Source organism: Lissotriton helveticus, chromosome 12, assembly GCF_964261635.1.
Source record: "Lissotriton helveticus chromosome 12, aLisHel1.1, whole genome shotgun sequence".
Lineage (NCBI taxonomy): Eukaryota > Metazoa > Chordata > Amphibia > Caudata > Salamandridae > Lissotriton > Lissotriton helveticus.
Genome location: NC_136073.1, coordinates 253,924,396 through 253,947,297, shown reverse-complemented (window position 1 = coordinate 253,947,297; position 22,902 = coordinate 253,924,396). Strand labels below are relative to the sequence as shown.

The following is a 22,902-nucleotide window of genomic DNA, read 5'->3' as shown; positions in this document are numbered from 1 at the left end:
CGAACCCTCGAGAAAGTCTGGAGAAGGGAACCTACACCGGACAACAGGACCTCCTTCAAGCTTGCCACCCGGAAGCACCACCAGCTGATCCGCGCCGCCAAGAAAACAGCATTCAAGGATCGGTTGGACAACAACGCACACAACAGCAAGGAACTCTTCAACATCGTGAAAGAGCTCTCCAACCCCAGCGCAGGAAACAACGACATCACCCCATCGCAAGACCTCTGCAACTCCCTCGCTTCATACTTCCACAACAAGATCGCGGACATACACAACAGCTTCAACAACCAACCAACGCACACCATGACCGAACAACCACCCCCCACAACCACCCTCCACGCCTGGACCCCGATCAGCACCGAAGACACCATCCGCACGATGAACTCCATCCACTCCGGATCACCGACCGACCCCTGCCCTCACCACGTCTTCAACAAGGCCGACGCTGTCATCGCACCCCACCTGCGAGACATCATCAACACATCCTTCGACACCGCCACCTTCCCTGAGAGCTGGAAACACGCCGAACTCAGCGCTCTACTCAAGAAACCAACAGCGGACCCCACCGAACTCAAGAACTACCGCCCCATCTCGCTCCTCCCGTTTCCTGCGAAAGTCATCGAGAAGACCGTCAACAAGCAGATGGCCGCCTTCCTCGAGACGAACGGATCCCTCGACCCCTCACAGTCCGGCTTCCGAGCCAATCACAGCACCGAGACCGCCCTCATCGCCGCCACCGATGACATCCGAGCCCTGATGGACAACGGAGATACAGCGGCCCTCATCCTCCTAGACCTCTCCGCGGCATTCGACACGGTCTGCCACCGCACCCTAGTACAGCGCCTCAGCAACATCGGAATCCAGGACAAGGCGCTGGAATGGATCATCTCCTTCCTCGACGGAAGAACACAGAGAGTCCGCCTACCACCGTACAAGTCAGAGGCCTCCGAAGTCATCTGCGGCGTCCCTCAAGGATCATCTCTGAGCCCCACCCTCTTCAACGTCTACATGAGCCCCCTCGCGGCCATCGTACGCAAACACAACCTCAGCATAATCTCCTACGCCGACGACACCCAGCTGATCCTCTCCCTGACCAACGACCCCGCCTCCGCCAGAGCCAACCTGCACGAAGGGATGAAAGAGGTAGCCGAGTGGATGACGACCAGCCGCCTGAAACTGAACTCTGACAAGACGGAGGTCCTCATCCTGGGCTCTTCACCCTCCGCCTGGGACGACTCCTGGTGGCCTCCCGCCCTGGGCACCGCACCCAAACCGACAGACCATGCACGCAACCTGGGCTTCATCCTGGACTCCCCCTCTCCATGACCAGGCAAGTCAACAACGTCTCCTCGGCGTGCTTCAACATCCTACGCATGCTACGGAAGATCTTCTGGTGGATCCCCACCGAGACCAGGAAGACCGTCACCCAGGCCCTCGTCACCAGCCGACTGGACTACGGCAACGCCCTCTACGCCGGTACCACCGCCAAGACCCAGAAGAGACTCCAGCGGATCCAGAACGCCTCAGCCAGACTCATCCTCGACATCCCACGAACCAGCCACATCACCGGACACCTGAGAGACCTTCACTGGCTCCCCGTCAACAAAAGAATCACCTTCCGCCTCCTCACCCACGCACACAAAGCCCTACACGACCAAGGCCCGAGCTACCTCAACAGCCGGATCAACTTCTACGCTCCCAAACGCCACCTCCGATCAGCCAACCACGCCCTCGCCGCCGTCCCCCGAATCCGAAGAGCGACTACAGGAGGAAGGTCCTTCTCCTACCTGGCCGCCAAGACCTGGAACTCCCTCCCGACCGACCTGCGCCTGACCCAAGACCACCTCTCCTTCAGGAAGAAGCTGAAGACCTGGCTGTTCGAGCAGTAGCGGCACCCCCCCCCCCCCCCCCAGCGCCTTGAGACCCTACGGGTATGTAGCGCGCTCTATAAGTGCCATTGATTGATTGATTGATTGAGCTCTCGGGCCTTGTGGTGGGCCCCGCCAATAGTCCATGCAGTGGACTTGAAATTTACAGCCGTAAAATCTTTGTACATAGGATTATTCATGACTTAAATGTATGCAGCTGAGCAGCACCAACTCCGGTCGCATGCCATGCAGCTCTTCCACTCAAAATCCCTCCCATTCCTTTATTTATTATTCTCGTAAAAGGCTTTGCAGCAAGAGCATTTTCATGGCTAGAGGTTGACAAGCAAGGAACTAGAAAAAAAATACTGTGCGTCGCAAAGGGAACCAAACACCGGCCAAACCAATAGGTCTGGTGGCAACGCTTGTAAACACAGGCATTCACACATGCTTGTTACACACAACGCAAGCACTAATAATGTTTACCAAATTAAAGCCCGCCCTGTTGGCATTGAAGTTGTGCGAAAAAAGATAGCAAAAAAAAAAGGATGGCTTTCTGCATAAAATGCATATAGGAGATAAAGAATTGAATGATAAACAATGTCATTATTGAGCGTACTTTTCAAAAGTAAGATAGTCCCTATGCATTCCATTGGGATTACTTCCTGGAAAGTGGAATGATACATCAAATAGCCAATAGCATTAATTGGGACAGTAGTACTCCTCTTGGTTGAGCCAAAGCCCACTCCATATATATATTTTGAAGAATTGGTAACAATACGTCTTGCAGACTACCACAGTATTATTAAGTAAGACCTAAAAATGAAACGCGTCTGCTCCATACGAATGCAACACCTTCTTTGGAGAATACTTTGGCCCATTTCTGCATAAAACAATATCCTACTTTGTCTTACAAAATGTCCTCGTGTTCTCCTTTGTCAGGCATGAGCAGATTCTTCCGATCTGTGTTTTTACTTAGTAATCTGGCACTTGTAGTCTTGTGTTTATGATTAAACAAATTTCTACCAGATCTGGAATGCAAAGACGAAAACAGGATCTGATGATTTAGTCACCCCTCACATGGGGGCTCTTGGTGACCTCTCCAATATTATCTTGTGAGCCCCTACAAGACATCCATCTGTGCCGTTGACCAACTAACCCCTTTTGCACATCAACCTGTTAACGCTGCTGTACACCACCTTTGGGAGCACTGCTAATGAACAAGTTACTTACCTTCAGTAACGCCTTATCTGATAGAGACAGGATCTAGCCGCTGATTCCTTATCTTAGAATCCTCCCCTGGCAACAGACTGGATCCAGAAGTTTTCCCAGCAGAACCTCCATGCATCGGCAGAGGGTGTCGAGCAACTCCGTACTGACGTCGTCTCCCGGATATGATGTTAACAGAGTCCATCTAAACCCTCCCCAATGCACCGATGTTAGTTCCTTCTTTTAGGCGCCACGGGAGGATTCTAAGATAAGGAATCTGCAGCAAAATGTCTCTGTCCGATACAAGCATCTTACACCCATCAGCTGCACATTATGCAATACTTCTTTGATATGCAAATGCCAGTGGTACCTTGTTGCAGGGTACTCTGTGCCCCCTTAAGCAGAGGTATGTACGAGTCCTAGCCTGTGTTCACTGGTATCTAAATTTGTATGTGTGTTGGGAAACAGTAGGTCTGTATTTTTACCCAACAACAAGATATAACTGATTACCTAAGAGACAATATAAAGTCATAGACATTTATTTTCATTGTCAGATGAATGTCATGCTTCTTCATTTAAAATATGACATGACAACCATGATACTTCATTCAGAGTAACCGATAACAGCCAACACATGTTTCGCAAGTAATCGCTTCTTCAGGGCTCGACTATCAAATTCTGAAATAGTGACTCAACGGAAACATGTAATCTTCCAATTGAAACAACCTCCACTGGTCTTAGTCGCGAGTAACGGGGTGGTGAAACTAGTGGAGTAGCTTCCATTAGTGCAGCGGCACCAGGGCTTAGAGGCCTGAGGGTCCCACTGAACACTGATTATTGCTTATTTCACAGTTCAAACATCGGCCATGGGGCTCCCTCCCTTCCACTAGGGCCCATGATACAGTGGCTACGTTACTGAGTTAAACAACTTTGAACTGCATACGAAATGCAAGGGAACCTTGATCCTGATAACAATGAAAACTTTGTCAGTGAGTGAGGGAGGGGGGTCAGAGATGTAGCTAAAATTAACAAAATATTCTGTAACTATATTGTTGGCCTTTCACATACAGGTAACTGCATGTAAAATATACTGCACACATCTTAAATGAAAATTAAATGCAAGTTAAACAAATCTGTAAGAAGTGTATTGATGTGCCTAATGGTGTGACTTCAGAGGTCTGTGTTTAAATGGGGTGTCACTGATTTGAAACCTAGTTGGTGCCCTATGAAATAGTTGTATGTGCATTTATAGCGCTATGGGGTCCCAGCTTGTGTCGGAAAGGACTGTGACTATGTTAGTCATTAGTTTAAAAAAATTATTACACACAGTATAAGAGACACTGCTCCTTGTTAAGCAAGCATTGGCAAAGCCAATAGGCCTGCAGTGGCTGACAGCATTTTGGCTTTGCTAATGCTTGTTATGTTTTTTCAAAACTTTACTGTAAGAACTGATGGGCACTCATCAATGTAAAAATAAACACTGGCTAAAAGCAAGCATATCTTGTTTCTCAAAAAGCACATATTGCCTGAGTAGTCCCTTGCACTTAAAGGAGTTACTTTATGTAGCGCTGGCTTTAAGGTGGTGCAACTGGTGCAGCTTCACACAGCGCCAAGCTCGGAGGAGCTGTATTTTGAAATATCTTACAGGATAAAAAATGCTTCCTGCAAAGTGCGTTGTGTGCTCAGCAATTTAAAGGCAATGACAATGTCAAGATAACTCTGGTGATTAATATAAATGCTGCAGTGATCTGAGTTATGTATAGTTGTAGCCTGTCTAATAATAAAATAGCACAAAGGGTTAATGTACCTGCTGCAAAGCATGTGTAACAGAATTGCATTTTATGTAGACAGTTCAGTAGGTCACTGCTTTTTTCACAGAGATGCTTTTGTTACTTGCAGCTCATAAGTTACACACCCTGTAATATAGTACAGTGAGCGATGAACTGACATCAAAGAGCTGCGAGCAAATTGCAAAGCACAGGTTGAGAACCTTATGTTTTCCCCTGTCATTCATTATACTAAGGTCATTAAAAGGGTTTGTATGGGTAGACATTAATTCTTAATAGTAAAGCCAACGCCAACCACTGTGTTTCATTTTAAATGAGTTTGTGCTTCTCCAGACCAAGCACTCTTAAAGTATATGGCCTAACAGTATAGCTGACATGTATCTCCTACACCTTGTAGTGCGCGTTGTCTTGTGTAACATTTCCTATACATTAGTTTACACACTTGAATGATGCATTGTCAGTATTCCATTGGAAGTTTAATGTTTGTGTGATGTAAAGTATTATGACACCCTACTTTGGTATGAGTAGCGCTATAAAAGAAATTAAATACACGTGAGAGAGAGGCTTTGGAGAGTGGAGGGTGCCGCTCGCAGTCGGGACACAGAAACGGATTGAACTCTTCCCCGCATTGACTTCCCTGGTCTTACCTTGTACTTTGCTGCTGGGAGAACCGCCGATTTGGGGCCAGTGTTGAGCAGCGGGACTGCGAGGACCAGTGACCCTTGCGGCTCAGTGACCTGCCGTACCTGTGTTCTCTTCCCGCCTCCTCCCACCCGGTGCTACAAAACGACTCGCGGCCCCCGCTCCGCAGGAGCCGCTCGCAGTCGGGACACAGAAACGAATTGAACTCTTCCCCGCATTGACTTCCCTGGTCTTACCTTGTACTTTGCTGCTGGGAGAACCACCGATTTGGGGCCAGTGTTGAGCAGCGGGACTGCGAGGACCAGTGCGCCTTGCGGCTCAGTGACCTGCTGCACCTGTGTTCTCTTACCGCTGTCCTCCTATTTAGGCACGCTCCCTTACACGCTCGCGGGACGCGCGCGGGCGGGCGCCGGGCTAAGCCCGGGCAAAGGGCGGGCCGTCTGAGGCCATCCGAGGTCGATCGTGGCCGGGCCGGGCCCCCCTTCTTTCATTTGATCCCCGATTTGAGCTGTGGTATTTTTTTATTGTGTGGGCTTTTGTACCTTTTTCCCTTGTTCTTTTATTACTGAGTTGTTGTTCGGTCTTTAGTCCTGGGATATTTATTAATTACTATGGCTTTACGCTCAGGGAAAGAAAGAATTGTACAAGTCACAACTAAGAACGGGTTGGTTACTGGTACCCTAGATCCGTTTTTTTAAACGGGCCTCAGGTATCTTAGATAAAGAAATAGCCTTTGTCGAGAAGCGCCTATCCGTTGATTTGATAACAGGAAAACGCTCGTCCTTGGGTAAAATTGGGTCAGCTGTAACTCCCACTAAGTCAAGCCAACGAGCCCTTACAGCAAACCATAGCCCGAGTCCAGACCTTATACCAGTGGCTTCGGATATAGAGACGGTCTGCCCTACACTTAACACAACCACAGTTAGTATGTCTACGAATAGTACAAACAACACCGCTGATGACTCACCCATACAATATAGTCCTGCACAAAAAGTCCAAAATGAGAGTAAATCAGACAATTCAAATCCTAGTAAAAGGAAAAGAGAGGGCTAACTTCAGAAAGGGGGCATTGCAAAAATGTCCAAACAAAATAGCGCCACACAGTCCTCAAACGCCCTAACTAGTCTCCCTATTCCAACGGCGGTCCCCATTGATTCAGTCGATCGATGTTCGACTAGTAGTACAGATGAAGATCTTTTGGGTAAAATAGAAATTCTTGTTAAATCATTAATGCTACCCTTATTGGAACGTACGAGGTTGATCAATTCTAAACTGGATTTACTGGAGAACTTAGTTATAGCAAATGCCAACACGTTGGATAAATTAGCAAAAGGCCCAGATAAAAGAATGGAGACCCCCATTGATCCCCAGAACACCAGGGTCGTACCAGAGTTAGCTCCTCCAGCCCTAATTGATCCATCAAATACTCAGCCGAGACGATCACAACTGGAGAAACCTCCTGTCTGTACTAATTCCTTGGCTTCTACCACGGGTATGGCCACGAAGGATGGCGCGGCGATTAGAATCCGACCCGATCCTAGTGTACCAGACTTTAGTAGACAGCTAAAGGGGCATGGTAAATTGGGGAATGAGGCAGTTAAACAGAGGCTTTAACATGTTAATTTACCCCCTGAGTCCGCCCCATACACGATTATTCTGACGGGAGTTCCAGCCATAGGGGAGGAAAAAATGGAATCATATGGGGACTTGAAAAACAAAGTTATCTTCTGGCTAAATAAGTACAGAACCCTTCCTACCCAGTCTAAAACAGAGATTTTAAATGTCAGAAGAGTTAGCTGGGTGGGACATTGCCCTAAGGATTTAGAGGGCGATTGTGTTATTATCAACTTTAGGGACCAATGGGTGGTGGATTATATTCGTAGGGATCCAAGGTTTGGAAGGGTGGGCGAAGTACAATCATTAGATCTACATTACATCTATCCCCAAAGACACAGTGATCCCTTTTATCAACCTTTAAAGCCTCGAAGGAGATATTCTATTAGAGGACCCCCCTTTGATCGGGCAGCACACTTTCCACACTTTCCACACTTTCCACCCTTGTTTAACCGGTTCGAGCCTCTCTCAGGTCTAGAAGGAGTTGATTGACTTCTGACTAAGCCAGGCTGTATTAATCAGTCCAAAAGTTCAAGTAGGGAACCAGAGGGAATGTGACCCACTAAGGTTGGTATAGTTAGTGATAGTGACCTGGAACAGTGCAGGTGTAATGAAGTGGATGAGGTGGGACAGAAAGTTGTTAATGGGGCAGATAGGCCTCCCATGGTCCCTTTGATTAGCGACCTCTCTGACATAGAGATACCGACTGTGGGTGGGTGGACAACAGTTTCAAATTTGGGGCCTCCTGTATCAAGTCAATTTAATACACAGGATTCCTTATTAAAAATTGTCTCGTGGAATATTGCAGGGCTAAAGAGAAAATTAGACCTAGGAGAGTGGGCGGACTTCGTAGATGACTATGATATTTTAATTATTCAAGAAAGCTTGGCTCCCGACCCCATCTTTCGTTTGGGGTATCTTAACTTCTTTAAACCTGCCATCCGGGGAAAAAAAGGCAGAGCATCCGGTGGATTAACAATCTGGGTGAAGCAGTCCCTTAGTTATAGGCCTACTGAAGTGCCAGTGCATAACTCCGATATTCTTGGGATTAAGAGTAGCAAGGATAATCACCAGGAAATCTTCATCCTTAACATATATGCACGTGGCCTACCTGGAGGGCGGTGCCCGACAATTATTGGATAATTAGATTTGCTCCTCAATACTATTGGGAGGGACAAGTTTTTAGTTGTGGCCGGGGACTTAAACTGCACTTTCAAACCACTTCTGCGTGAGAGTGAAGACTTTTATGCCGAAGAAGATGCACTATGGAATGTTCCCCATCTTGTGTTGAGCCCAATTAAGAAGGGGACTGAGGCAGCACTCCACTGGCTGGGACTGTGTCTAGAGTGGGGGCTGAGAGCGGCAAATGGCCGCTCTCACTCTGATAAATTAGGTCGGCCAACCTTTGATAATGGTACCAGCACAAGTCGTATTGACTGCATTTTAATTAAAATTGAGTATTGGTCACTTCTTGATGATATGTCAATCGTTGTACGTCCTGAGATTGACCACAACCCGTTGGTCTTAAGTCTTAAACTAGAAGGTAATTTTGGGTACAGCTGCCCCACCATGTGTGCCACAGCCTAGGCCATCCTTACCAATGACAGACGTAGGGTTCGATGGAGAAGGGTAATCGAAGACCCCGCCATTTTAGAAAGGATCTAATATGAAGTTTCAACCACCCGTTGTGCTATTCAGGCTCTGGCTAATCCTTCAGGGCTATTTGATCAGTCAATAGCGCTCCATGAGCAGTTATTTGATAACCTAAAATTTCTCCTTACAAAAATCCCTAAATCCGGGCAAGCTCTGGCACCGCCACCAGGTAAAAAATGGTACAACAAAGCATGCCGACAGGCTTATAGCTCCTTGATTATAGCTATAATGGTGGCAGACATAAGAACGGCAAGGCTTATGTATAAGAATACCCAAAGGGAAGCTAAACGAGCATGGGATGATAGCCGATGGCAGGATCTATATGAAGTAAGTAGGTCCTCAGATCAGATTACATTTTGGCAGACTGTTAAATGGGGCGGGAACCCGGACTTGCAAACTCCGGGGAACCACGTACCTGACGAGAATTGGGTCGAGTTTTATGCATCTCAATTTCGGGGCAAAGAATCAGTATCTGCCTGTGGTTTGGTCATTTCTGTACCTATGCCCCCAATGTCATGTTTGCCTCTAGTGTTTGTGGATAAAGATGCAGAGGTTGCGCTGGGATTGGTTCAAGTCGGAAAAGCTCCAGGGATGGACTGTATCCCGGCCGATCTATATAAACACGATCAGTTGAACTGGGTGCCATACATTACGACACTTGCTAATGCCATCACAAAAGGGGCACGGTTTCCGGGCTCCTGGAAAGGGGTTGAAATCGTACCCATTTTTAAAAAGGGGGATCGCTCCATACCGGGCAATTACCGCCCGATTAGCTTAATAGATACTATACAAAAAGTTGTAACCAGAATGATATTGGCTAAAATACAGACCTGGATCGACAATGTGAATATTCTATCCCCTATGCAAGCTGGCTTTAGAACATGCGTTAGCACAATTGATCAGGTGCTCAGATTTATCCTGATTTATAGGAAGGTGGTGTTCTTAAGTGGTGGTACCTTATACGCAGCGTTCGTGGACCTCAGGTCCGCATTCGACCTTGTTCCAAGAGACAAATTATGGGCTGCCTTAGGGAAAATGGGAATGCCCCAAGAACTGTTGGATCTAGTAATAAGATTACATGAGGATAATTTTGCAAGGGTTAGATGGGGTAGACAGGGGCAGGTAACCGAGCGATTTCCAGTTAATCGCGGTGTTCGACAAGGGTGTGTACTCGCCCCGACTTTATTCCTACTTTTTATAAACCAAGTAGTGCAGTATTTTGCAGATTCATCTACTGATGCTCCTGCCTTGGGCGGTACAAAGTTTCCCCTTCTTATCTTTGCAGATGACACCCTTATCCTCTCTAAAACACAAAAGGGACTCCAACTAGCGATAAATAAGTTTGAGGTCTTCTGTAAACTTAATGATCTAAAGGTGAACGTAAGTAAAACTAAATTCATGGTTCTAACCAAAAATAGGCTGAAGAAGAGTTATGTTAGCATGAATGGCACCGAATTAGAGCAGGTGGAAGTCATGACCTATCTCGGGGTAGTTTTAGAATATAGGTTAAAATGAAAACCTCAACTCGATGCACTGTCTAAAATTTGCTCGATTAACAGGGTGCCTAATTAAGGAACAAAGAACCTCACAAACTAAAAGGATAGCACCAGCGTTAAAAATATATGTTGCAAAAATAAGCTCTGCAATTATGTATGGTGCAGACCTATGGGGCTTCTCAGACCTTTCCCAATTGGTCAGAATACAAAATAAATTTCTACGCAATCTGGCTGGCCTCCCACAATCTACTCCTATGAAACCCTTAATGCTTGATATGGGCTGCCGCTCTATTATCGACGTAGCGCCTTATGGGATGATAGCACTGTGGCGTAGAATATGGGTAACCCCGGAACTGGCCCTTTTTGCTAATGAAATCTCTGAAGTAAGATCAATAGTGGGATCAGGTAATCTTACATGGTTTAGAGAGGTGAAGCGTATGTTGGGAAATATGGGTCTCAGTCTGCTGTGGTTGGACCCTGGAAATAATGCTTTTCCTTCAAAAAAAGAATTCAAAGCACTTTATTGGGCTTCTATAAGATATCAAATTGTTGCCCAGCTAGAGTCCAACACTTTGACCGGCAGGTTCTTGGTTCATAAGCTTGACCCCCTTCTAGAGGAATATTGGGATGTCATCACTAAGAGCAGTGACAGAAAGCTCTATCACCAGCTTAGAGTTGGGTCGCTACCTGTGAGGACCTTTATTAACAAATGGCGCGGCCAGTCTTCCGAGTATTGCCCTTGGTGTAGGGATCAAATGGAATCAATAGGGCATATTTTCTTTGCTTGCCCCGCCTACCAAGCCCCTCGGAGAAAATGGTTAAAACCAATTTGTTCCAAGATGAGAACGCGGGTGAGCGCGGAGGCACTATGGCTTCTAGGAACTAACACATCAGAAATTGTGGCCATAGCAGTAGCAAAGTTTTTGGGCTGGGTATGGATTATCAGAGCCAGTCACCCACATGTGAGATGATCATTTGTGAGTTTTGAATTTTAATTTTAATATAGTTGTACGCCTGTAACTGTAAATTTAATCATGTTTTATGCTTTGAGTTCGTATGGTACTGTCTAACACCTCACATAGTGATTATTTGTGCGTTGAAAGTATCTTCGGTATACTAGGATGTACCATTCTTGTTTTAACGTCTTATTTTGGTGTATTATGTATTAATACTGCTAAGAGCATTGTGTTTTTTACTCAAAATTGTTTTATACATGTTGTCTTTTATGATGAAATATTTCGAATAAAGACATACGAATACGATTAATATAAATGCTGCAGTGATCTGAGTTATGTATAGTTGTAGCCTGTCTAATAATAAAATAGCACAAAGGGTTAATGTACCTGCTGCAAAGCATGTGTAACAGAATTGCATTTTATGTAGACAGTTCAGTGGGTCACTGCTTTTTTCACAGACATGCTTTTGTTACTTGCAGCTCATAAGTTACACACCCTGTAATATAGCACAGTGAGCGATGAACTGACATCAAAGAGCTGCGTGCAAATTGCAAAGCACAGGTTGAGAACCTTATGTTTTTCCCCAGTCATTCATTATACTAAGGTCATTAAAAGGGTTTGTATGGGTAGACATTAATTCTTAATAGTAAAGCCAACACCAACCACTGTGTTTCATTTGAGTTTGTGCTTCTCCAGACCAAGCACTCTTAAAGTATAAGGCCTAACAGTATAGCTGACATGTATCTCCTACACCTTGCAGTGCGCGTTGTCTTGTGTAACATTTCCTATACATTAGTTTACACACTTGAATGATGCATAGTCAGTATTCCATTGGAAGTTTAATGTTTGTGTGATGTAAAGTATTATGACACCCTACTTTGGTATGAGTAGCGCTATAAAAGAAATTAAATACACGTGAGAGAGAGGCTTTGGAGAGTGGAGGTCACCCTTGGGAGGTAGTTGAGAAGGACGTTGGGGGGCGGCAACAAACATTGTCGCACTGGGCGCCACAATCGTTAAAACCGGCCCTGACTTTGTATGTGGATGTGCTCTTTTTATAAAGGGAAAACACAGTCACTCACAGTAAAGTAGTCAATGGCTGAAGAGTGCTGAACCACTACTCCATGCAGTGTGCTTTAGTGGTGGAAAAAAATGTGAATGCCATAATGACATATTAATGGTGGCAGAACGCACCTATAAGTAAGCAGCAGTGCAGTGTGGGTTGCCAGCACCCTGGGCAAGGCAAATATTGCGCCCAACTATCTCGTGGACCATTAGTATTTCCTGGCGCAAAATGTCAAAAGAAAAAAAATAGTAGCACACATTTTATTCTTGTAAAATTTGTGCCCCCTAAGAATTGTGCGACTGGGGCTAATCAAAAAGTCTGGGCTAATGCTAGATTTAAAAATGTATTAAATTATAAGATAGGTTGCACACAGTATAAGGTAGGCTGCCACAAAATGTGCAAAAAGGTTCCGTTTTTAAGTGCTTACAAAAGATATATTTTTAGTAGTATGAAATCAGACTGTACCCAGTTACAACCTTATTTTGTATAGAGGGTTCCATTAAATGGAGGCAGTCCAGAGCTGGTAATATTCTTACTGTACCTTGCAAAAAGAATAACTCTTTGGCACAATGGTTATCAATTAAACACTACTTTGGCTCTCAAGCCTTCTTCAATTTGGCAAATGCGTACATTTACATTTCGTTCAGGTAGCAGGCACCCTAGAGAGAAGGCTTGTTTCTTCTTTACCTGCCTGTTGCGGCATAGCTAGTCAAGGCCGCCGCCAGTGGCAGTCCCTGCGCATGTAAGAGCGGGGGGGGGGGGGGGGGTGCTGCTGAATATTCTTGCGTTTGTACCCACGACAGGCACAGAGGGGTTGGACAGGCCGCCGCCCCCAAAACTTGTGCCACTGCCCAGCCCCCTTGCTATGCCACTGCCCGCCTGTCCCTTCTTTTGCGTCATAGTACAGGAGACCAGCTGATTCTTTTTCAGCCCAACGCAACTCAAAGTGGGTATTAATCTTTCAGGAACAGTTCTTTTCTTTTTTATCAAGCAGTTTGGGAACTGGTTTGGTAAACTTAAAAAAGCTTGGGAACATTGTTCCCGGTATATCCACCCACTTTGACTTCTGGGATGGTAGGCAGAGAGTGTAGACTCCTGACATACACTGAAGGTCCTTTCTGGCCTTCTGTGTGAAATACCAGAATTCAACCTGGATTTCTCCACTTTCTCACTTGGTGCATTTCAGGGGAGGTCTTTGCACCAGTGCTAGTTCTTCCTAAATCTGGCCCTATGTGTATGTGCAATTGATTTCCGTTTTGGAAAAAGAGTAGGCACTTTGCACAATTAATTCCTGGTAGGGTGTAGTAATTGTTCAGTAATTAGTATCAGGGTAGCAATTGCAAATATTTGTAAAGACTGTGGACCAAGGATTCTCAGCTGTTGAATTTTCAGCCTTAAAAGGCATTTTGAAACTCACCAGACAGTTACCTTGGGTATTGTATTTTACATTTCAGTTTACAACCATATTTTGTCAGTTTCTTCTGAGTGCTATCCTGTTTATTTTGATTATTTGTTTGTTTTCCGAAAAACATTTTCTGGCCAATTTTATTGGTACGTGATTTTCAGTTTCATCAAAGAGCTCTGCCTTTCTAGCGAATTTGTAAATGGTCCTAAATGAGGTATCTTGATGTATAAAAATTCTTGATTCATAGATATTATGTTAATTTGTAATTCTAGACACTGTGCAATTTGCGCCTTGATCGCTGCTATACAGCGCGTGGTCAACGTGACCCGTTAGGCTGTTGAAATAGCCTTCCCATAGCAACACCTGTAGCCTGGATCCCTAACGTTTGACTCAAGTGTGATCTTGCCTAAATCCCCTGTGGTCACAGGTTCTTGTAATGTATGATTTACTGAGCGCGATTATAGTGAATACAAGTTCTATATCTGGTTATTCACTGCTGTGACGTAGCTACAGTGTGAAATAAATGGTGGTACCCACTATTGCTAGGATATAATTAAATTCCAGGCTGCTCTGACAGGGCTCTCTGAGAGACTGTCAGTGCAGTGAGGGCTCTAGTGCAGCTTTCGGAAGGAAGGGGTTGGGAAGGAACAGAGGCGGTGGGGGCCAGGTATACATTTTATATTTGGTAAAGGAAGGAGACCCCATGTATGGCTCCCCTGTTACTCCGCAACCCCTGCTTAGCAGATAAAGGCACTTGCATATGATTTGGGTAGGATATATACATATATATATATATATGTATATGTATATATATATATATATATATATATATATTAAGTCCAAATCACCAACGCGAGCAACGCTCGCAGCGCCCCTTCCCAGCCGCTTTCACGAAAGCGGTCCGTTACGAGGCAGGCAGCCTCTCCATAACGCTCCAAAGCCGTGATTTTCCAACTTACACGGCAGAAACGGACACAGACCCGACTTGTTGCTGCAGCAGACAAAGATTTATTAGATCATGGTCTTACAAGCAAACATTCACCCGACGCGTTTCAGTGCCAAGGCACCTTAGTCATGAGTGTTGAATTCAATGCTGCATAGGCTTTTTAAATGACACGTGACAGAAAGTGAAAGTGAAAAAAGACTCAGCAACTTGCTGATACAAACTATCTACGTGAAACTGAAATGATAGAACACGCAAAAAATAAAAATAAAAATGTGTGAACATACAAGAACCATATTGTCATTATGCTTACTGTTATTTACAATTATGTCGAACAGATCATAAGTCAAATTAACATATGAATGGAAACCAAAAGACCTTCGTGCTAAATTGTCAAAGGTTAGACTGTGGTTTGAACTTGGAATACCAATACATCAAAAAATGCCCAGTTGCTTCATGTCACTTGTGTGAGAGAATCACGAAAACATAGATCATAGCCCAAGTGGGCAAATAGCACAGTCCAATGCCTCTCTCAATAAATAAATTGAACGGCAGTTCATAAATATTGCCCAAGTGGGCTTATGCACGAAAGTTCCTCTAAGGCCACAGTGGGACTAAAGTAGGTGCAGATTATGATACGTTCTGTACATGTCTTCAGCATAGAGCGGTTCACATCTAAAACAAAAATAATAACAACGTGTCATCTCTCAATACAAGATTCATCAAAAATAAATACAGCTAAATACATAAATATAAAAACATTTGCTCTGCGGTTCTAATTGCTGTTCTGGTATAACTACGGAAGGGAAGTAAATTTCGAACGCAGAATATAAGGATGCTACCCCAGATGAACTGCTAGTTCCTCATCATGGTTATGACCAAGCGGGGTAAGCGTCCTATACTGTATAATCAGTTTGGACTCCAGCCTACGTAATTCTCTCAATCTGTTTCCTCCTCTCACATCTGCCTTGACTGTATCTAAGACAGCAAAACTAAGAAGGTTGGTGTTCTGTTCATGGTGACTATGAAAATGGCGGGCTATGGGGTATGCTTTGTCTAAGTTCTTGATTGCACGTAAGTGCTCGAGGATCCGTATTTTGGCCTTGTGAATTGTACTGCCTATGTAGGCTAACCCACAGGGACAAAACAATGCGTATACCGCATACTCTGTGTTGCATGTGGTGTATTTCTTGATAATGTAAGGACTACTCACTGATGAGAGGACACATTCTTTCTTGTTCTTACTGTTTTTGCAGGCTTTGCAATTTCTGCAAATATAAAAACCTTGGACTCCTATCCCTGGTTTTCTGGTGGTTTCTACTGCTCTGCAGAGAGAGTCTCTTAAAGATTTAGCTCTCTTGTACGTCATCTGTGGGTTCTGACCTATACAATCAATCAGATCTTTGTCAGTTTTTAGCACTGGCCAAAATTTGATAAGGCATTTACGTACCTCATGAGTTTGTTTGCTGAATGTGGTTATAAAGCGTAAGCATTGATTGTCACTGTTTATGTTTTCATCACTTGCTGAGACCTTCTCTATCAGCAATGATTCTCTAGGACGTGATGCTACTTCTTGTAAGGCTTTATTGATGATTTTACTGTTATAACCGCGTTGTTTAAAACGCTCAGTCATAACTACACATTCCTGTTCAAATTTAACCATTGTGCTGCAGTTGCGCTTTGCTCTAAGGAGCTCACCCAGTGGAATACTCTGGATGAGTGCACTGGAGTGGCAACTGTCAGCACTCAGCAGACTGTTGCCTGCAGTGCTCTTCCTGAAAAGACTGCTCTCAATGCTGCCATTTTCAATAGATAGTTTGAGGTCCAAAAATTCAATAGTGGTTTTGGACCAATTATGGGTCAAGTGAAGATTGAAATCGTTCGTGTTCAATGTCTGCACAAACTCATTTGCTTCCTCTTCTGTCCCACTCCATAAACAGAAGATGTCATCAATATACCTGATGTACATCTGAACTTTTTCTTTAAAGGGTGTGAGATGGCTGACCACTTCCTCTTCCCAGAACCCCATATAGAGACCCGCAAACGATGGAGCAAAGCAGGTCCCCATAGAGGTCCCGAGGATTTGATGATAGATCTTATTATCGAAGAGGAAGTAGTTCTGTTTGAGACAGATAGCTATCATTTCAAGCAGCATTTCAGTGTGGGCGGTGTAGGTAGCTGACCTATTCTCCAAAAAATGTCTGCAAGCTCCTATTCCTTTGTCATGAGGTATACAAGTGTACAGGCTAGACACGTCCATAGTTAACAGGGAATATTCATCATTCCATACCATTTTCTCCAGTTTACGTAGAAAGTCCCCAGTGTCTTTCACATAAGAGGGGAGTTTTTGGACCCAGCCTTGAAGGAAAAAATCTACATATCTAGACATGTTTTCCAAAAAACTCCCTCTTGATGACACAATGGGTCTACCTGGTGGTTTAAGTGGCTCTTTATGTATTTTGGGTAGTAGGTATAGTGCTGGGAGCTTAGGAAATTTACACTCTAAAAATTTATACTCACTATCCTCAATCAACCCCAATCTTTTCCACTCAAGTAACTGTGTACCAGCCGATCTAACTGCATGCTCATACTCCATCCTGTTGCTTCTTTCATATTTGTCTGTTTCACTAAGTTGTCTCAGTCCCTCATTGGTGTAATCACTTTTAGACAGAATCACTACATTTCCGCCCTTATCAGACTTCTTAATCACAATAGAATTATCATTCTGTAAATCGTTAAGGGCTGTTCTCTGTGCTTTACTGATATTGCTCCACTTGTTGTATTTGACATTTTTCGCAATTCTCCATAATTCTTCACTTACTCCTTTCTCAAAAACATCTATTGCCTCGTTTCTGATCTGAGGTACAAATATAGATTTAGGTCTGAAATCACTCTTTGCACTTAAATTGAAAGGAATATTCTCAAGATCGAGACTAGTACATGGATCATTACTATTAACATTTGCATCTGCTAATACATTCATAGTGTGGAGCAGTGGTACATCTCTTATACGCACATCACTAACAACGTCAGATTGAATATCATTGTGCAAATTAACCTTAGTGGCATGCCATTTTCTTAACCGTAATTTACGTGTGAAATAAAATAAGTCAATGCGACTTTGTGTATAGTCAAAAGAGTTCGTAGGGCAAAATGATAAACCTTTAGATAATAAATCAATTTCAACCTTACTTAGTGTCCTCGCTGATAAGTTGATAACTGTCTTTTCATCCATTATTTGTTCTTTACTTGACCCCTTGTTCGACTTCCCACAGGGCTGCTTTGATTTCCGGATGGCTTGTTTGTTCCTCTTCTTCCTCTGCCTCCTCTTCCTCGTTTTGGAAATCCTTCCAATCTGTTGCTGGACTGCCTGCCCTTGGCTACGAGATCGAACTCCGTTAAAATGCTGGCTTTTACTCCAGTATATTCTGATATAATTGAGTAGTCACTGCCACTTGTGATGCCACTTCCACTGGCCATGCTGGTGACACTTAATGCTGACCTGCTGTCGTCTAGTTGTTGTTCTGCATTCAATATGGTAGGTGTGTTCTGCGTTTGTTGCACCGTGATGTTTTTTCTGAGATGGTCATATTTTTTGGCGAATGTGAGAATTTGACCTTTTTGATAGTCAACTAGATCACGTTGGAATTTACGTTGTTTTTTTATTTTTATTTCACATTCAATTTTATCTAGTCCTTTTTCTATTTTGTCCATCTCTTTTTGAAATTCATCCTCTGAGCATAGTTTTTTTAACTCAGTTGTTAAATCTTCAATGACTTTACTCAATTTCTCGCAATCTTTTCGGGCAAAATTAACCAACATTTTTAACATATTAGTGGAGCAGTTATGGTTGTTTTCAATCCACTGCTCCACTAGTTCTGGGTCAGGATCTTCAAATGTAGGTATTATAAAAATTCGAAGACCTCGCGGTATTCTTCCTACTTCGATGTATTTGTTTAAGGTAGTCCCTTCCCACCATTTATTCTGTTCCTTCTTACAGGCCTTCCATAGTTTATCCACAGTTGTTTTTTTATTGTCAGGGAGAGTTGTACTAACTACTGCCTTTTTCTTACTAGTTGATGCGTCATTATTCTGACATTCATCAAATAATTTAGTGGCCGCTTCAGAGCGTTTATCATTTCTTGCTGTTGCCATAATAAGATTATACGAGGGACCGTGTTGTTCCTCGTTGTCTTCAGAAGTCTGCTGTCGGGTTTAGGACACGTTCTGCTCTTTTTTCGAGCAGACGCGTGTCAGCTTTCAACTGGATAATGCTGTTCAGTGCAGGCGGCTTACCGGAGATGTAGATCAGCGGACGCAGTGGTTGCACCGTGAATCGTGCAAAGTCCAATTCACTTTCTCCTCAGACCGCCATACTTTGTTGTCCAGTGGGCTGGGAAAATTTCATTAAGTCCAAATCACCAACGCGAGCAACGCTCGCAGCGCCCCTTCCCAGCCGCTTTCACGAAAGCGGTCCGTTACGAGGCAGGCAGCCTCTCCATAACGCTCCAAAGCCGTGATTTTCCAACTTACACGGCAGAAACGGACACAGACCCGACTTGTTGCTGCAGCAGACAAAGATTTATTAGATCATGGTCTTACAAGCAAACATTCACCCGACGCGTTTCAGTGCCAAGGCACCTTAGTCATGAGTGTTGAATTCAATGCTGCATAGGCTTTTTAAATGACACGTGACAGAAAGTGAAAGTGAAAAAAGACTCAGCAACTTGCTGATACAAACTATCTACGTGAAACTGAAATGATAGAACACGCAAAAAATAAAAATAAAAATGTGTGAACATACAAGAACCATATTGTCATTATGCTTACTGTTATTTACAATTATGTCGAACAGATCATAAGTCAAATTAACATATGAATGGAAACCAAAAGACCTTCGTGCTAAATTGTCAAAGGTTAGACTGTGGTTTGAACTTGGAATACCAATACATCAAAAAATGCCCAGTTGCTTCATGTCACTTGTGTGAGAGAATCACGAAAACATAGATCATAGCCCAAGTGGGCAAATAGCACAGTCCAATGCCTCTCTCAATAAATAAATTGAACGGCAGTTCATAAATATTGCCCAAGTGGGCTTATGCACGAAAGTTCCTCTAAGGCCACTGGGCATTTTTTGATGTATTGGTATTCCAAGTTCAAACCACAGTCTAACCGTTCTGGATCTGCTGGAGTCTCTTCTGGAGCTTGGCGGTGGTTCCGGCGTAGAGGGCGTTGCCGTAGTCCAGTCGGCTGGTGACGAGGGCCTGGGTGACCGTCTGCCGCATCTCGGTGGGGATCCACCGGAAGATCTTACGTAGCATGCGCAGGATGTTGAAGCAAGACGAGGAGACGGCGTTTACTTGTCTGGTCATGGAGAGGGAGGAGTCCAGGATGAAGCCCAGGTTGCGTGCGTGGTCCGTCGGTTTGGGTGCGGTGCCCGGGGCGGGGGGCCACCAGGAGTCGTCCCAGGCGGATGGCGAGGAGCCCAGGATGAGGACCTCCATCTTGTCCGAGTTCAGTTTCAGGCGGCTGGTCGTCATCCATTCGGCTACATCTCTCATCCCTTCGTGCAGGTTGGCTCTGGCGGTGGCGGGGTCGTTGGTCAGGGAGAGGATCAGCTGCGTGTCGTCGGCGTAGGAGATTATGTTGAGGTTGTGTTGGCGTGCGATGGCCGCGAGGGGGCTCATGTAGACGTTGAAGAGGGTGGGGCTCAGTGAGGATCCTTGAGGGACGCCGCAGATGACTTTGGTGGCCTCTGACTTGTACGGTGGTAGTCGGACTCTCTGTGTTCTTCCGTCGAGGAAGGAGGTGATCCATTCCAGTGCCTTGTCCTGGATTCCGATGTTGCCGAGGCGCTGTATTAGGGTGCGGTGGCAGACAGTGTCGAAAGCCGCGGAGAGGTCCAGGAGGATGAGGGCCGCTGTTTCTCCGTTGTCCATCAGAGTTCGAAGGTCATCGGTGGCAGCGATGAGGGCGGTCTCGGTGCTGTGGTTCGCTCGGAAGCCCGACTGTGAGGGGTCGAGGGATCCATTCGTCTCGAGGAAGGCGGCCAGCTGTTTGTTGACGGTCTTCTCGATGACTTTGGCCGGGAACGGGAGGAGCGAGATGGGACGGTAGTTCTTGAGGTCGGTGGGGTCTGCTGTGGGTTTCTTGAGAAGAGCGCTGAGTTCGGCGTGCTTCCAGCTCTCAGGGAAGGTGGCGGTGTCGAAGGAGGTGTTGATGATGTCCCGCAGGTGGGGTGCGATGACAGCGTCGGCCTTGTTGAAGACGTGGTGAGGGCAGGGGTCAGTCGGAGATCCGGAGTGGATGGAGTTCATGGTGCGGATGGTGTCTTCGGTGGTGATCGGGGTCCAGGTGCGGAGGGTGGTGGTGGGTGGCGTTGTTGCGGTTGTGGCTTGCGTAGGATGGTTGTTGAAGCTGTTGTGTATGTCCGTGATCTTGTTGTGGAAGTAGGACGCGAGGGAGTTGCAGAGGTCTTGCGACGGGGTGATGTCATTGTTTCCGGCGTTGGGGTTGGAGAGCTCTTTCACGATGTTGAAGAGTTCCTTGCAGTTGTGTGCGTTGTTGTCCAGTCGATCCTTGTATGTATTTTTCTTGGTGGCGCGGATCAGTTGGTGGTGTTTCCGGGTGGCGAGCTTGAGTATAATATGTGACTAATTGTGTCAAACATTTTGTGAAAACGAACATTCAAAATTCCCTCCTTCCACCGATCACTGGTACATGTGTGTCAGGCACAAATGACAGCGAATCCTGTGTGCTCCTACAAACAGTTTAGACATGTCTGCTCATATAAGCACAGTGATTGGGTTGGCGCTGTAACCCCATTGTTGCGAGTTTCCTTGGCGCGCTCTGAAGGGTTTGCTGAACACGCTTATCATCCTGACTCGGTGATTCCTAAAGCTGACGGTACGTGTGCCCTGTCAGGCCCTTAATCTCACCGCAGTTTAACTAATGTTTAGAGGTTTATGCTCCTGCTTAAAACTGGGATAGCGAGCGGGGCCTGCCACTGTTTTGTGTACAGCTCATTTACTACTTGATGACGGGGGGTGCCTAATTCCTGGCATGGCTTGATATGTTCGGTGCAATGTTTTGTGTCATCTCCCTATCGTGACATTTATGTGCGCAGTGTATTTACAGTGATACAATTAAATGCAAATGTTCTAGGGTACTCGGGAAAGTGGAAATGTATATATACATATATAACATCGCAACTAAAGGTATTTGAGCCAATGATGTAATTCCAGCATTCATGCAGATAAATTAAAAAGGAAGACATTGAATAAGAAATATTTATTATAGGGCTTTTATGTATGCATATACCTTATTTATTTATAATGGCAATCCTTTAAATTTGTGTATTTATACATTTATATTTCTGCAAGTATTTTAAATATTTATTTGCACTTTATTTGAATTGTTATGACTTCGGCTGTTGATTACTGCGATGGTAAAAAACTAAAGCACATTAACAACCTTGTGAATGGAAGACACGCTACTGAAATAGTGAAAGTATGTTTTCCCTGATTATTATCACGTGACAAGGAAGGTAGGGGGGTGTGCAGTAAGCAATAATGAAATGAAATGGGGGACTGCGCTCCGTATGTGAACGAGGGCACTTGTTGCCCAAAACGCATCATCGTTTGTGAGGAGTAAATAAAAACACCTAGCCAAAGTATCCTGGGTCCGCCACTCTCTCTTCGCCGGGAGGAGGTTGTGAGAGTTCGCAAGTCTATGATATATATATTTCGCATGATGTAGATGGGTAATCCTTGAATAAAGGGAAAGTTAAGATGGATAAACACAACGCTCCTAGCTTGCTTTCTACAGGTCCTTGCAGCATTATGTTGTTCTTCCTGTCACTGGCAGACCTACAAAATGAAATGGAAAGAGCAGCCACCCAGATGCGAGGAAAAGTAAGATGCAAGTTGAGGGCAGGTGGCCACACACGTTCTAACCTGAGGGAATGGGGGACCAGACATGGATCCGTTTGGGTAAAGGAAAATCAAAAATGTAATCACCTGCTCCCAGGTCAACTTGTAACCACTCGCATCTGCCTGTTCGAGTTAATCCCAAAATGGTATCCCAAGACGTGGTCTGTGTGCACTCAACGCATAAGAATGTGGAACAGGTATCTGCAGCGTCCGCAATGGAAAGTGGCTGAAGAACCGGGCCTGCAATGATCAGCAATTTTGTCTGAAGTTAAGAAAAGCAAATAATCAGTATTTGTTCTTAGCAGAAAAAAACTGAGACTACAACACTAGGTAAG

The 22,902-nt window shown here is 44.8% G+C and overlaps 1 protein-coding gene across 2 annotated transcripts in view; it reads right to left on the bottom strand.

The window, feature by feature from the left end:
* HAS3 (hyaluronan synthase 3) overlaps nucleotides 1-22,902 on the bottom strand; it is a 74,969-nt gene that overhangs the window by 20,172 nt on the left and 31,895 nt on the right. The gene's annotated exons all lie outside the window — the stretch shown is intronic.